We start from the raw sequence: 13,863 nt of genomic DNA, 5'->3' as shown, positions 1-13,863 counted from the left end.
GTTGCTTACTCCAAAATCTTCCCTCTTTTGGCTGTGTTTTGTGCTGAATCATTAAAAAAACGGTTGATTGACCACCCGCCCGCTCATTATCTTCCTATGACAGTGGCCTTTGGACACACCCCTTGTGTCACCAGAAACACCCCAGTGTAGATTTTTTTTTTTTTTTAAATGCTTGTTTTGAGTACAAATAAAACATTTCTGCTCTTTTCTTTCCACTGTGTATTTTGACTTTTCAGAACTTTTAAAATAATATCCAGTGCGTAGGTATACACAACTCCAAGCCTCCACACACTTTTCGAAGAGAATAGCCCATCTGCTTAAAAAAAGCAGAAACTCAAAATAAAACCGGAGAGTTCACACCATTCACCTTATCAACACCAACAACCTCGTTGACACAAGAAACATCGACATACTATCTGTTCCAGCAGTGCAAGAGGCTCCTTTTTAGTGATAACATTCACACATGTAATTGTTGACTTAACAAGTAGTTATCAAACACTTGAAGGCAATAATGGGATGGAAGTAGGCTAAGATGTATACTATCCAAATGAGCTATTATATATGCCTACACCAGTAGGCATATATAATATTGCAATGCCCTGGCACAGTTCACTAATTAACTGTATATAGTCTACCAACATAGGTTCACTTGGTAACAAAATATTAATGGACATATGAGTTGTTTTCACCTTCTCATGAGCTTATCAATAAATTTAGCAAAATATTTGAAAACAATATAAATGGTTTGGCTATATTTAGTACTTATTAAGACAGCAAGTTCATGGTAACATACAGAAATATTAAAATGAATATGACCCTCCAGGGGTTCCTTACTGCTTTTTACTGTTAGCCACAGGATTTTAGTATAGCCACTGATACAAATGAGACAAGATTTATTAGGATGAGACTGTACACAGGTTACTGCGAGATTTACATACCTCATATGTACCAAAAAATGTCTCAATGACCCTTCCCACTCATGACATACGGCGACAGAAAGACACAGAGTTTTGTAGCAGGGGCAGACAGCTGTAACCATGGCAACAAGTTTGTCTCCCCTTAATGCTATATCAGTGGTGATGTTTATCTCTGTTCCTAAGGCACCCATTAAGTGTGTGGCTGGGCTTTGGGGAGATTTTCTTCACATTGTAATAATTCCATAATTAATACGAGGGGACACTTTCAGATGAGTCAGAGGCTGTTGTTAGACTGTATAAACACAGGGGAACATCCCAGAAGACTGGAAACGAGGTGGTACTGCCACAAAATATATTGCAAGAAAGGAGATTGTGCTGATTCAGGCAATTACAGGCCAGCTCCTTTAAAATGCATTTAAAGCAAAATCAGTCTTTATGCTTGAGTTATTCTTGCTGGAAAACAGCACTACAATTCAGTAAAGTGTGTGGTGTGTGTATGTGTATGTCTGTGTGTTTAGCACTCCTAATCATTTTTTGTGTAATGAGTTGCTCATGTGACACATGAAAGTTAAATGATCAGTAGTAGTAATTAGGCAAATGGTCACAAGAAAAGTGATCGCATAAAAACATGGTACTATAAATTAGATGTCGTGGAAGGAAACGGAATAGTTAGTAAATTAACGGTGCCAAAGCATACTGGGAATGCCTATGTAATGCAAGAATGTTCATTAATAATTAATAAGTATTTCCCATCTCAAGCTTTTGTGTGTGTATTTAAATTGTTTTAGACATCGTTTATGAAGCGATACCTGAGTCATTTTATGTTTTTAATTTAATTTCAATTTAATGTAAATTCTTTTACAACTGAATTAATAAAGCAGCCCATCAAAGCTACTCTAAGCCAAAATCTAAGTATTTTAAAATAAATTAATATGGAGACTAGAAATACTTTCCTCACTGAGATGGCTTATCTGCTGAATTCTTTTAAACATTTTTGGCAAACCATCTTACCTCTCTTTATCAAATTGACAAAATTGAACATAACTCCAAAATTTCTCCACGCATGAATGCTGCTCTGGTTGCAGTCCTACTACAACCAGATAAAGACCCCACCCTCCCCTCCAGCTACTGCCCCCTGTTTTTAATTAACACGGACATAAAAATTAACAGCGAAGTACTAGCAAGAATAATTGAAACTGTCACACTGCTCATTATCTACCCTGATCAAACTGAATTCATCAAAGGAAGGCATTCATATAATAACACATGCAGACTGCTCAACTTAATACACTTTGCAACCCAGGATAAAGCAGATACAATAATTTCTTCATTAGATGTAGAAAGGCTTTTGACAAAGGAAATTGGACATTTCTGTTTTCTACATTGAAGACATTTGAGTTTGGAAAGACATTTATCAACCAGATAAAACACTTGACAACACATCAATGACCACAGTCACAACCAATGGACTATTAAAAAAATCGAAGATGCCCTACGCATATGGATGAACTTACTAGTAGATGTTGGTAGATGTAGTCATTTTTTCCATGGTTATATTCTCAATGAGGAAGTCAGTCCACTGCATTATATTTAGTTTTTTCTTTGTGACTAATATGATTGTTTTTCTAGACTATCCTTTTCTCTTCAGAGGTTTTCACTATGCATGGTCAATAAATTCCAGAAGAGACTATTAACCTGAAAATCAGCCCTGGGTCAAATACATATTTGTTTTATATTCACATAGTTTTCTGTGCTCAACTGATCTTGCCTGCTACAATTGAACTGTCAAGTGGACCAGAAGGCGTTTGCACTTTTTGACTGTATTCCAAAAGTTTTAATTGACCATACAAGCTCAATAAAGCATAGAAAATTATTTAAATCCAAAACAAATATGTATTTAATGCAGATCTTCTTACAATGATCAAATTTAGTACCTTGAACCTCGCAATATTTGAACTGCTTACATTGCAGCGAAGACTTTTATTTAAGCTATCATTTTTAATAGATCTCTCCTGCAAACCATTTTATTATTTATGCTGTTTTTTATTTAGTATGCCTGTGCAAGATAGATTGTATGTAACTGCGCTCATTTTTAATGTGAGCATTTGCTACTGCTTCAAAAAAATAAGAAAAAACATTTTCTCTACATTTCAAATACTGTAATATATGTTCGTAGTTCCAAGTATAATTGGATTGAATTTAACAAGTGTCACTTTAACCTTGCTTTCAATTCCCCTATGTTCTTAATTAGCAGAAATTAATTTATCAACATAGATGATTAGGGTGGTCCTATCAAAGTAATTAACATGTAGCTTGACAAATAGAATATCAACCTCTTGTTGGTGGACTAAAGGACATGTGATAAAGTAATCAGAGAAAAAATGGTGGCCCATTCTATAGACAAAATGAAGAACAAATGAGGGGCTCACTGACAAAGTCATGCACCTTTACTTTTTATATTATATTATATTCCAACTCGCAATAAATCTGGCAATAAATCTTTGCCCCTTGAAAAATACTTCCAATCCAAAACAAAAATACCACTTTTCCACTTCCACCCCTATTTGACTATCTTTCGCTAATATCTCTGTCACCAGCTGGCTGTATTAATAGTAAAATGGCTGCAGACTTCAGACAGGCCTGCACTGCTCACCCTGTGTTCAATATACAACCCGCAGTATCACATTCTGTTTTGTCTGGTGAATGGCCCGGTTCACATGGGACTAATATTTTACAGCATTTTACCTACAGCATCTTTATGAATGGAGTTCTGTGTGAAGTTTACTGGCAGGAAAATGTCCTTGTATCACTCCCAGTGTAAACGGGTGAATTGCATTCCGCGAATCATCGCATTTACATCTGAATGTGCTTACTGAGACTAAAAGGCTTTGTGATAGCAGGAAGCCTGAAACTCATCTGTTAAAAGTAATATAAACAAATTTTAAAAAAAAAAACGTAATCAAAGAAGAAAGTTTTGTTAAATAAAACACTGCAGCAACTTTCTAATTAAACACAACAAATTGTGTCTAAGCAGTTTTTAAATGTTGTTTATGTTTATCAATGGGCTGCGGTGTGACAGCACATGCATGTGGTTTTCAGATGATGCAAGTACTGTAAACCACAGCATCTGAGTGGGTCAACACTGGAATCCCATGCAAGTCACATCTCATATCTGAAGGAATGTTCACATGGGAAAATGCTTAATCTAGGTGTGTTACTTTAACAAGAATATGATTTTCAGCATGTTACCTTGGCACACCAGAAAAACCACAAGAGCAGAGATTATGGGACAGTTAAATGGTGTACCTCATAGGCTAAGTCACAAGAGAGAAGGTATCCAGAAAGGGTTGTTTTATAATATGTTCATATAACATTTTCTGCATTATGTATATTAGCCTAAACATATACAATGCACACAGACATCTCATTCTCATCATGGCATTATAAACAAATGTAAGCTTGTCCTCTGGCCAAGATGATACAACCAATCAGATGTACCAAATAAATAAATAAAAAATCATACTGTATATGATGAAATTCAATGTGCTCCGCAGTAATCAAGTAAGTTAAATGTAAGGTTCAAAGAAAGTAAGCATTTTCTGTGTGTGCTGTTGGGCTAGGCTAAGGGATTTCTGCCACACCTCTTTTAATATAGGTGATTCTAAGTCTGAGAATTTCTAAGGGGACTTGATATTTCCATACATTCTGAGGCGCAATTGCCAAGTTAGCTCCTAGTTCTGAGAAGATGCCAATTTAAACACAGCAGTTTGAAATTAAGCCTAGGCTCTTCGGGTTGGTTTACTATGTGGGAAAGCAATGAGACTTTAATAATATGTGCAGGATTATCTCGGACCACTGGCAACAATTTGTAACGTTCATGTTCAGTTTTGTTGCTAAAGAGAGCCAAGTAAAGCCAGTGAGTTTCTCACACATGGTCATCATGTGCTATTTTTTTTTCTTTTCCTTTTTTACTGACAAACATAGACCAGGCTTTGTGGAATCATCATTATTTTTTATCGAATAGCAGGAAGACTGTTTCTGTTCACAGCCTGCTCCAGCCCCAACCCTCTCCTGGTTCATGCCCATGTCATGACACAACCTGGAGGCCTAGATGCATTGCCCCACCCTTCTGAACAGCACTGTAATATCCTTACTGCTTTTTACTGTTAGCCACAGGATTTTAGTATAGCCACTGATACAAATGAGACAAGATTTATTAGGATGAGACTGTACACAGGTTACTGCGAGATTTACATACCTCATATGTACCAAAAAATGTCTCAATGACCCTTCCCACTCATGACATACGGCGACAGAAAGACACAGAGTTTTGTAGCAGGGGCAGACAGCTGTAACCATGGCAACAAGTTTGTCTCCCCTTAATGCTATATCAGTGGTGATGTTTATCTCTGTTCCTAAGGCACCCATTAAGTGTGTGGCTGGGCTTTGGGGAGATTTTCTTCACATTGTAATAATTCCATAATTAATACGAGGGGACACTTTCAGATGAGTCAGAGGCTGTTGTTAGACTGTATAAACACAGGGGAACATCCCAGAAGACTGGAAACGAGGTGGTACTGCCACAAAATATATTGCAAGAAAGGAGATTGTGCTGATTCAGGCAATTACAGGCCAGCTCCTTTAAAATGCATTTAAAGCAAAATCAGTCTTTATGCTTGAGTTATTCTTGCTGGAAAACAGCACTACAATTCAGTAAAGTGTGTGGTGTGTGTATGTGTATGTCTGTGTGTTTAGCACTCCTAATCATTTTTTGTGTAATGAGTTGCTCATGTGACACATGAAAGTTAAATGATCAGTAGTAGTAATTAGGCAAATGGTCACAAGAAAAGTGATCGCATAAAAACATGGTACTATAAATTAGATGTCGTGGAAGGAAACGGAATAGTTAGTAAATTAACGGTGCCAAAGCATACTGGGAATGCCTATGTAATGCAAGAATGTTCATTAATAATTAATAAGTATTTCCCATCTCAAGCTTTTGTGTGTGTATTTAAATTGTTTTAGACATCGTTTATGAAGCGATACCTGAGTCATTTTATGTTTTTAATTTAATTTCAATTTAATGTAAATTCTTTTACAACTGAATTAATAAAGCAGCCCATCAAAGCTACTCTAAGCCAAAATCTAAGTATTTTAAAATAAATTAATATGGAGACTAGAAATACTTTCCTCACTGAGATGGCTTATCTGCTGAATTCTTTTAAACATTTTTGGCAAACCATCTTACCTCTCTTTATCAAATTGACAAAATTGAACATAACTCCAAAATTTCTCCACGCATGAATGCTGCTCTGGTTGCAGTCCTACTACAACCAGATAAAGACCCCACCCTCCCCTCCAGCTACTGCCCCCTGTTTTTAATTAACACGGACATAAAAATTAACAGCGAAGTACTAGCAAGAATAATTGAAACTGTCACACTGCTCATTATCTACCCTGATCAAACTGAATTCATCAAAGGAAGGCATTCATATAATAACACATGCAGACTGCTCAACTTAATACACTTTGCAACCCAGGATAAAGCAGATACAATAATTTCTTCATTAGATGTAGAAAGGCTTTTGACAAAGGAAATTGGACATTTCTGTTTTCTACATTGAAGACATTTGAGTTTGGAAAGACATTTATCAACCAGATAAAACACTTGACAACACATCAATGACCACAGTCACAACCAATGGACTATTAAAAAAATCGAAGATGCCCTACGCATATGGATGAACTTACTAGTAGATGTTGGTAGATGTAGTCATTTTTTCCATGGTTATATTCTCAATGAGGAAGTCAGTCCACTGCATTATATTTAGTTTTTTCTTTGTGACTAATATGATTGTTTTTCTAGACTATCCTTTTCTCTTCAGAGGTTTTCACTATGCATGGTCAATAAATTCCAGAAGAGACTATTAACCTGAAAATCAGCCCTGGGTCAAATACATATTTGTTTTATATTCACATAGTTTTCTGTGCTCAACTGATCTTGCCTGCTACAATTGAACTGTCAAGTGGACCAGAAGGCGTTTGCACTTTTTGACTGTATTCCAAAAGTTTTAATTGACCATACAAGCTCAATAAAGCATAGAAAATTATTTAAATCCAAAACAAATATGTATTTAATGCAGATCTTCTTACAATGATCAAATTTAGTACCTTGAACCTCGCAATATTTGAACTGCTTACATTGCAGCGAAGACTTTTATTTAAGCTATCATTTTTAATAGATCTCTCCTGCAAACCATTTTATTATTTATGCTGTTTTTTATTTAGTATGCCTGTGCAAGATAGATTGTATGTAACTGCGCTCATTTTTAATGTGAGCATTTGCTACTGCTTCAAAAAAATAAGAAAAAACATTTTCTCTACATTTCAAATACTGTAATATATGTTCGTAGTTCCAAGTATAATTGGATTGAATTTAACAAGTGTCACTTTAACCTTGCTTTCAATTCCCCTATGTTCTTAATTAGCAGAAATTAATTTATCAACATAGATGATTAGGGTGGTCCTATCAAAGTAATTAACATGTAGCTTGACAAATAGAATATCAACCTCTTGTTGGTGGACTAAAGGACATGTGATAAAGTAATCAGAGAAAAAATGGTGGCCCATTCTATAGACAAAATGAAGAACAAATGAGGGGCTCACTGACAAAGTCATGCACCTTTACTTTTTATATTATATTATATTCCAACTCGCAATAAATCTGGCAATAAATCTTTGCCCCTTGAAAAATACTTCCAATCCAAAACAAAAATACCACTTTTCCACTTCCACCCCTATTTGACTATCTTTCGCTAATATCTCTGTCACCAGCTGGCTGTATTAATAGTAAAATGGCTGCAGACTTCAGACAGGCCTGCACTGCTCACCCTGTGTTCAATATACAACCCGCAGTATCACATTCTGTTTTGTCTGGTGAATGGCCCGGTTCACATGGGACTAATATTTTACAGCATTTTACCTACAGCATCTTTATGAATGGAGTTCTGTGTGAAGTTTACTGGCAGGAAAATGTCCTTGTATCACTCCCAGTGTAAACGGGTGAATTGCATTCCGCGAATCATCGCATTTACATCTGAATGTGCTTACTGAGACTAAAAGGCTTTGTGATAGCAGGAAGCCTGAAACTCATCTGTTAAAAGTAATATAAACAAATTTTAAAAAAAAAAACGTAATCAAAGAAGAAAGTTTTGTTAAATAAAACACTGCAGCAACTTTCTAATTAAACACAACAAATTGTGTCTAAGCAGTTTTTAAATGTTGTTTATGTTTATCAATGGGCTGCGGTGTGACAGCACATGCATGTGGTTTTCAGATGATGCAAGTACTGTAAACCACAGCATCTGAGTGGGTCAACACTGGAATCCCATGCAAGTCACATCTCATATCTGAAGGAATGTTCACATGGGAAAATGCTTAATCTAGGTGTGTTACTTTAACAAGAATATGATTTTCAGCATGTTACCTTGGCACACCAGAAAAACCACAAGAGCAGAGATTATGGGACAGTTAAATGGTGTACCTCATAGGCTAAGTCACAAGAGAGAAGGTATCCAGAAAGGGTTGTTTTATAATATGTTCATATAACATTTTCTGCATTATGTATATTAGCCTAAACATATACAATGCACACAGACATCTCATTCTCATCATGGCATTATAAACAAATGTAAGCTTGTCCTCTGGCCAAGATGATACAACCAATCAGATGTACCAAATAAATAAATAAAAAATCATACTGTATATGATGAAATTCAATGTGCTCCGCAGTAATCAAGTAAGTTAAATGTAAGGTTCAAAGAAAGTAAGCATTTTCTGTGTGTGCTGTTGGGCTAGGCTAAGGGATTTCTGCCACACCTCTTTTAATATAGGTGATTCTAAGTCTGAGAATTTCTAAGGGGACTTGATATTTCCATACATTCTGAGGCGCAATTGCCAAGTTAGCTCCTAGTTCTGAGAAGATGCCAATTTAAACACAGCAGTTTGAAATTAAGCCTAGGCTCTTCGGGTTGGTTTACTATGTGGGAAAGCAATGAGACTTTAATAATATGTGCAGGATTATCTCGGACCACTGGCAACAATTTGTAACGTTCATGTTCAGTTTTGTTGCTAAAGAGAGCCAAGTAAAGCCAGTGAGTTTCTCACACATGGTCATCATGTGCTATTTTTTTTTCTTTTCCTTTTTTACTGACAAACATAGACCAGGCTTTGTGGAATCATCATTATTTTTTATCGAATAGCAGGAAGACTGTTTCTGTTCACAGCCTGCTCCAGCCCCAACCCTCTCCTGGTTCATGCCCATGTCATGACACAACCTGGAGGCCTAGATGCATTGCCCCACCCTTCTGAACAGCACTGTAATATACTATGCATTCTTGACTTGGCTGCCTGTTTTGCCAACCAGTTTAGTACCTCAGGCTATAATCGACCCAACCACTTTATTTGCTTAAGTGCTATACAAATACAATGTAATTGAATTCAACTGAATTCAAGGCAGCCACTGTTCCTCCACAGAACACAGTTCCTCTGGAACACCTTTGACATTTTCAGGGCTCACATAGAGGGCAAGTAGTAGTGGGATAGTTTAATACCAACCAATGCATACTGGGGTTATAATAATAATAATAATAACAATAATCATAATAATCATAATCATACTCGTAATAATAATAATAATAATTATTATTATTATTGTTATTATTATTATTATGTAGAGGCATGGTTAATGTACTTTTATTTACACCCAATGGATATATTCCGTACTTAAACCTGAAATTAAACTAGCAAGAAGCTAGTTCAGTAATGCATGGTGACACATTTTACAATTCTCTGATTTCGGAACTGTGGGTGCAAATTTGTCAGTTCCAGCTCTGACAAACTCTCTGGAGTAGTAAACTTATATAAAATCAGTTTACACTCACTTCAAATTTTCAAAAGCAGCACCAAGCATTCCTAGCCAAGTTGCCAACCCACTTACTCATGCCTACAGCATTCTTACACTTCACAACATTCACCCACCACTTCATGCTACCACTAAAAATGTGTGCCCAGTTCTGCTTCTTACGTGTATTGCTGTTAAAGTGTCATAGCAACTTATGGTCACTTGAGCTTCGATGAAAGGAAAGGCTTTGCAACCCATCGCCAGCATCAACTTTCACATTGAATGTCAACCATCAAGTGTAAATCTTTCAAGGCTCTAAAGGTGGACTGGAGAGCTCCGAAAAGGTATACATTTATCAGGACAAAGATCTGCAAGTGTTCACGTGAGATTTTCATGGAAAGAACTGATATTTTATCAGCCAAACATTACAGATGGAATTTTCTTGAGGACAACTACGTGGTATGTTTACTCAGCTGTTTGGAAACTTCACATTTTTGTGCTGTATATATAGTGAATTCAATGAATCATGACAGATGATTCCAATGAAGTTGGCCATTGTGCTTATATAGAATTGTTTTTTTAAGACTGATTTACTAAAAGAAATAAAGGCAAGCTCTTTGTCATTTTGGCTCTTATATCCTTTCAAGACACTACGGATGAAACTGCAGTTTCCAGATAAATTTGGTGCCTTCATATTCAGGGCAATGGCCAAAAATAAATTGAAAATAAAATAGTGAGGCTTCATGGTTGAGAACTTTTGGATTTGGAGACATTTTTACTGGAGACATTTTGACATATCTGTCATTCTATCCATTATTAGGAACTGGGAAAAAACCTGGAGCATGCAAGACGGACCACAATGGAAATAAGTATTATGTCTTGGGAATTATTTTAGTATTATGATTATGATTATTATTATTATTATTATCATCATCATCTTTTTCAATAAAGTTATATGCCAAATTTACTCAGTCATATGCATTATTCTGGTATGCTTGCACTATGAAACTCAACCAATCCATCAATCACTCAATAAATTAATGAAATTGGAAGACCAATGTTGCATGGATCAGTGAAAGTGTGAACAGGACAAGGCTGGATTTTCTGAACACTCACAACACTTGGCCTGACCTTGGTCACACAGCCTTGGTGTCCCATTACGTCAAAAGTGTGTCAACCCCCCCCCCCACCACCCCAACTCTCCGTCACAGGCCTGTCCCCTACATTACATTACATTACATTACATTATAGGCATTTAGCAGACGCTCTTATCCAGAGCGACTTACACAACTTTTACTTAGCACTTTACATTGTATCCATTTATACAGCTGGATATATACTGAAGCAATGCAGGTTAAGTACCTTGCTCAAGGGTACAACGGCAGTGTCCTTACCCGGGATTCGAACCTACGACCTTTCGGTTACAAGCGCAGTTCCTTACCCACTGCGCCACACTCCGTCCTATGGGGCAACTGAAATGTGTGCCCTAAATTCCTGGACTCTGTTTGTAGGCCATAGATGGACTATTGTAGAATGTGACTTTTGAGAAAGTAGACCTGGTCCTGACCTTAGCCCCTTTTGCACTGCCCATCCGTTGTGTGGAACTATGATGAGGTTGTGCCTCAGATCTCACAAGGGCCATTAGGCAGTGTTCCCTGCCTGATTCATTCTTTGTTTTCTCTCATGCTACTCCTGATTTGCACATATTTAATGTAGGCCCTGCCCCAGAGAGTTTATTAATGTAAAATTTCAAAGGTGGTAAAGTTTGAGAGAATTGGGCCCAGTCATTTCATCTCAGACAGGCAAAAAAAACTGTTGTAATGTTGCTGTTCCCCACATTATCCTTGCCTATTTATGTTATTGTTTCTCTGCTATTAGCCCTTACCCTAATGTCTCTATTTCTTCCATTTGCTCAGGTTGTGAGTTCACTTTTACTCCCGTGTAAGGCTTGCCTGTGTTGTCACTGTTTCTCCCATGTTAGCCCTAAATGTGATGTCACAGTTACTTCCATGTTAGGCCTGTCTATGATGTCATTGTTTCTCTCATGTTAGCCCTAAATGTGATGTCACAGTTCCTTCCTTGTTAGCCCTGCTCCTGTGCTGTGGGACAATGGGTGCTGGGAAGAAGTATGGTGTGAATTCCCCAGGGAGTAATGAGGTGCCCCAATGGTGCTTGTTGGCTCTGAAGGCCCTGTAATTTAAATGCATTACAGGCATATTTAAATTTGGAATGATTTAAATCTCTATATTTAGAGATTTGGATGGTGTCTCTGGATGGTGTCCCACTCATCTGAGTGTACACTTTCTCACTGTTAAACGACACTAAGGGATCAATGGGAGATTAAATCCTACACTTAAAAGTGTTTAGAGTTAACTCAGCCACACTGAAGCTAATTTGACCTTGCTAGAGTAAAACATATTCCACGTATGAATTATTTTAGTGTTGAACTAACACTGTAAATATTAATGTGCAGGAATCATTGGGCACTTAGTTTGGATCTGATGTGTGTGGAATTTCTGCCTTCTTTATGTGCTTGTGCATGACCAGCCATGTCCAGCCATGTTTTCTCAGATGTTTACTGACTATAAAATTAATGACTGGAATTCATTGAAATGAGAAATAAAGCAAAGTTTAGATACAATGTACTGTACCTGTTCCACGATTACTTTGAGGTATGCTACTGGAGTTGTTTTGAAAGCAATCTCAAGATTCACTGTGGTGTACTTTAAAGTGTACCATTTAAAAATCCACACTTCCCTTAACCTGTTAAAGAAAGAAATTCCTTTGGTACACTTGTCAAACTAGTTGAGCTCACCACAAAGCTCTTGAAATTTTTAAAATTGGCCACAGCATGGTTTTTCTTTACGTCCTATTTTTAGTCATTAGTTACAAAGGTTTTCAGGTTTTCTTGATTATCCATGAAACCATCTCTAGAAACATAGGTTAGAATGTCACATCTTCATAATTTTTGGTACTCCAGTCCAGTCTTTTGCTGTTAAGATGCAAAAAGAAACATAATAATATATTACCTTTGCTTTGTATAGTAAGGAAAAGTATACAGGTATGCACGTATTTCAAAACCATTTATATAGTATTCATATGGGACTTTTAACATAAGTGATTTCTTTCTGTTTGGAATCTTGCTCACTAAAAATGATCTCTTGCTCCACCCCCGCTTCTCCTCACCCTCTGACCTTACGCACACCTGCACCTGCATTCTGGGATACTTAGTGTTTGGCTCTGATCTGTACTTTTTTTCCCCCACACATTTCCCCTGTGTCTGTGTGTATGTGTGTGGGAGAGAGAGAGAGAGAGAGAGAGAGCGAGAGAGAGAGAGAACATGTCATACAGAGAAAGTCTGGACCCATTCTGCATGTGTGTGTACGTGTGTGTGACAAAAGTATTAAACAGTCATCCTGATCATAAATTCAGGTGGAGAGCCATGGAATCATGGTGTCCAAGGAATTTGTAGAAATGCATAGAAACTGACAATGGATTATGGATGTGGAGCTACTGTTATCATAATTTCTACCAAAAGGTTAGGTCAGATGCTTCTTTCAGAGGTTTTTTGTACTTGTGAATATCTGGACTCTCAGTATACCAAAGTAAATTGACCTGCTATCTCCAGAATCTAAGGATCCATGGGTATTTTCACAAGAAACAATAAGATGAGTAGTCCCTTGTGACTAACAACTAAAAATAGTATGATACAAAAATGACTGTATCGGGAAAACTACAATGGGTTATTGGTTTCTTTGGACTCAAAACAAGTTAAATTTCAATAATAAGTGGGTTTCTTCCATATAAATATGACATTTTGGTTACATTCTAATCTATTTAGCGATTTTTGCAAAAAGTGAACTTCAACTACCATTTAAAGCAGGATAAACAGAAATGTATTCAGACATAATACCTGATATATGTACTTACATGACTTCAGGAATTTCATCTTCCTAAACCAAACAGAAGGACCTCTGTGGTCATTTTTCTTACACTATATTTTTAGGCTTCAGTCAAATACGGGTTACAGTCAATATCTTAGGC

The sequence above is a fragment of the Anguilla anguilla genome, chromosome 3, assembly GCF_013347855.1.
Source record: "Anguilla anguilla isolate fAngAng1 chromosome 3, fAngAng1.pri, whole genome shotgun sequence".
Classification (NCBI taxonomy): domain Eukaryota; kingdom Metazoa; phylum Chordata; class Actinopteri; order Anguilliformes; family Anguillidae; genus Anguilla; species Anguilla anguilla.
This window is presented reverse-complemented; position numbering follows the sequence as displayed.